Here is a 4,157-nt window from a genome sequence, read left to right on the forward strand (position 1 = left end):
CGTGCGAGAGTATGAGTGATGCATTATTAGCCAATCAAAGTTTAGAACAGTGGAAAGATATAAATAATTTTGTTTTATCTCCGTTTAGGGGTAAGCCGGAACAAATAGTACAATAGCTAGATGCCTTACCGACTACGGAACAACAATTCACAGTCAAAATTTTTAAATAAGATACGATTTGTGTTATTATTATTGTTATTACTTCTAGTTCTAATTAATAATAATTGTTTTTAGTGGTTACTATAAAGTAAATCTACACTCTATCCTCTTAGAATGCTGACTCGGCGAAGAGTGCTTTTCTATCGTGAACCCGCACCTGCATTTCACTACGTTCGTGATGTGATTGTTATCTGATAAAACGTGTTTACAATTTGCTTGTTTCTCAATTTACCTGAAAAAGTTTCACATTTTATTTTTCAAGGAATAATTTTGTTGATCTTAATTTGTGTATGTGTAATCTTATGATTTGTCTATTAGAATTTTACTTTTTTAAAAAGATTAACAATATTTATTAAGAAAATATGTGAAGTTACGTTCAGTGCAAGGTTATTAAACATGCAAACAATTGAAAAAAGTGTATACTCTGTTGCGATCCAAAGTTTTGAAGAAAAATAAAGTTTTCTCTGTAGCTGGTGTGTGAAAGGTGAAACATAATACAATAGTGTATCACATCATTGCATTTTCATTTTCATTGGTACTAAGAAATGAGTGTTCTCTCAAGAAACCGCGTTAATTGCGAAGAAACAGAATCACTATTTGCAAAGTACGCAGATGCTAGTAACGTGAAGCTTGGATACGTTAGGCTGCGACAGACAATATTAGACGATCCCAAGTTCACACCACACAGAGTGTTTCTAAATAACGTGGACAGCTACCACGGTCGTATTATGGCAAACTTCCTTGCTGAACGGAAATTTGGAGGGTTAAAATCCGAACTTGCAGGAGAAGAAGAGGGGGAAGATGTAGAAGAAGAAGAGGAAGAGGAGGAGGAGGAAGGAGAAGAATCAGGTGCTCGAAAGAAACGTAAACCGCCACCCCCACCAAAACCACACTATGAAGTAATTGGAACTATGATAGATTTACTGAATAGCGAGCCACCAACAGGGGTAACCCATATATTTGATCCACGATACAAACAGGATATGTGGCCTCGATTATGGCATTGTGGTTATATTATCTATGATATCACCGGCGATCCTTCACAGATTGACGAAGCAACGTGGGTACTTCGGCAGCTAGATCAAGAATATGAAGGTATGGCAAGAGAGTTACCTCGAGCATTTGCAAAACTCAAAGATAGAAGAGTGTTCATCCTCATTTCAAACGTGATGACATGGGGGAAGACAAAACCTATTGATGATGATCCGGACACCCCATTGAACGAAACAAATTTCCGAAAACGGAAACCGCATCCAAATTTCAAAAGATGTTGTGACCTAGAAAAGGAAGTTATAAAAGTCGCGAAGAAACACACGCATCAATTCAGAGGGTACGTCGTATGCTCGGGCATCACCTATGGCGGAGAAGAGGGAATATTGCATTCGTTATTTAAACTGGCGTGGGAGAATGAACCCGAAATGCCTGTATTTGCGCCTGGCAGACAGTTCATTCCGCTACTACACATTGAAGATTTGTGTAATGTTATATATAATATTATGGAGAGAGTACCATCAAAGCCAAGGTTCATTTTAGCAGTGCAGCCTGAAACATTGAAGCTTCGATCAATCGTAAAGGCTATAAGTAAAAGGTTCGGATCCGGGAATGTGAAGAAGGTGAAGAAACCAGAAGCGCTTGAGATCAAAGGAATAACCGAAGTTGATTGGGACTATTTGACAATCAACCTTAACATGGAACCTACTTTCATAGTTGAAGGGCTTGAGTTAAAATGGCGTTATGAAACAGGGTTTGCTGAAAACATTGATGCTATCGCCAAAGAGTACACGGATGCCTTGGATTTTAAAGTATACAAAGTATTTATCTATGGTCCTCCAGCCGTGGGTAAGACACTGTTAGCAAAACGCTTGTGCGACTATTACGGTCTCCATTACCTCCATGTGAAAGACGTCTTACACAAGACGGTGGAGGAGATGAAAGAGAAACTGGCTAAAATGAGAGAAGCAGAAAGACAACCAGTGGAAACAGTGGAGGAAGAAGCGGTAGAAGAAGAAGAAGTTGAGGAGGACGATGAAGACGAGGAGGAGGAAGAAGATGAAGATGCAATAAAAGAATACTTGAACGAACTACAAAAGTATTTGCAAGTTAACGGAAAGCTACCAGACGAGCTTATCGTACGGGTAATGAAGGAAAGGCTGATGAAGAACGACTGTAGAAATCAAGGTTATGTGTTGGATGGTTTCCCCAAAACGCGAGCACAGGCTGAACTCCTATTTCAAGCCACGGAAGAAGAAGAAGCTGAGGCAGAAGCAGACGAAGGAACAGAACATGGAGGTCTCCTTAACAAGAGGATAATCCCGGATTTCCTGTATTTCTTAGAAGCATCCGATGACTTTATATATGGGAGATTGGCGAACCTTCCGGAGGATGCAATCGAAGACACTCCACACTCAGAATACGAAATGTATCGTCGAATGGATAAATTTAGAAGTATTTTTGAGGATACAAAAACATGTGTTTATCACTATTTTTATGAAAATGATCTTCCTATCACTAATATTAACATTGAAGAAGAGCGAGATAATTCTTCCAATTTGGACAAAATATTTAAAATGATGATTGATCAAATTGGTCCACCTCGTAATTATGGACCATTAGCTGAAGAACTGATGCAGATAGTGAACAACGAAAACAAGAAGAAAGACAAAAAGAAAGAAGAGAAATCTACAAAGAAGAAGGAATTTATAGATGGAATCAGGAAGATAGTACTAAAACGACGTCAAAAGAAGTTAAAATGTTACGAAAAATTATTAGAGAGTCTGAAACGTGCAAGACGCAAAGAATATCTGAAAGAATGCCAAAAAGAAGAAGAGTTTTTGAAGAAAAAAGTAATGCCAACACTTCATCGTGCTCTGCATGATCTCTTACAAGATCGCCCGGAAGATGATCTGGATTTCTTAGCAACCAATTTGTACACCGACAATCCGGAAGCGCCTAAAATAATACCAGACATGAAACGCAATATATGCGGCTTCGGCAAACCTCCTTCAACATCTTACGTTGAAGCCGAGGAAGAATTCAAGGAAATTCTTAACGAGTTAAATTTAAACAACAACGACCCTAACTTTCGAATGAAAAGAACGAAGCAACAGTAATGTAATTTGTCTTACAGACCCAGTATTGAACGTAACATAAGAATAATAACGTAACAAAACGTAGAATAACAACGTAAAAAAACTAGTTTCAAACATTTGATAAAATTTGGTTGTAAACACAGAGGAAATACAGAGTCAAGACATTAACTTTCTCGCTTAAAATGAAATGAAATGAAATGTTTGTTTAACGTCCCACGGTTATACCGACTAGGCTAAAGGGAACGCTGATGATGAGAATTAAATTAAATAGTGAAATGAAAATAATGGTAGGAAACGGGAGAACCCCGAGAAAACCTACGCATACGGTGTTTGTCCACCACAATGCTCACTTGGTGCGAGCTGGGATCAAACCAAGGACCCCATGCACTATAGGTGAACGCTTTTCCACTGAACCCTTCTCGTTTAATTAAGGTACAATAAGTTATTACTAGCTATTGGATTTCTATGATCTAAAATAAGACCCAATTTCACTCTACTGGAGTACTTCGATTTAGACATCTTAATATTAAACTCAGTGATCCCAGGTTCTTTCAGACAAAAAGCAAATTCAGTGATGACAAGTTCTTTCAAACAAAAACCAAACTCATTGATGCCAGGTCCTTTTAGATAGAAAGCAAACTCACTGATGCCAGGTTCTCTCAGACAAAACCCTTCACTGAATGATTATATATTCCAAGGGTTACCATTCGTCCCAGAAAATCCGGGACCATACCGTAATCGAGATCTACATCCCAGCGTCAAGAAAATATTTCTCGGGACGCTTAAGCGTTCCGGATTTCAGCGAAGAAGAAAGGAAAGGAACAACACGGACAGACAAAACGTGTGAAAGGAAACATCATACATTGAATGAGCTAACTTTGAAAGCCACGAAACAAAGACCCTGACAAA

At 38.4% G+C, this 4,157-nt stretch overlaps 1 pseudogene; it reads left to right on the top strand.

The window, feature by feature from the left end:
- The first annotated feature begins 353 nt into the window (after positions 1-353).
- LOC145685711 (adenylate kinase 7 pseudogene) lies at positions 354-3,500 on the top strand (annotated as a pseudogene).
- Positions 3,501-4,157: the final 657 nt, after the last annotated feature.

This window comes from Thermobia domestica, chromosome 5, assembly GCF_964235325.1.
Source record: "Thermobia domestica chromosome 5, izTheDome1.hap1.1, whole genome shotgun sequence".
NCBI lineage: Eukaryota > Metazoa > Arthropoda > Insecta > Zygentoma > Lepismatidae > Thermobia > Thermobia domestica.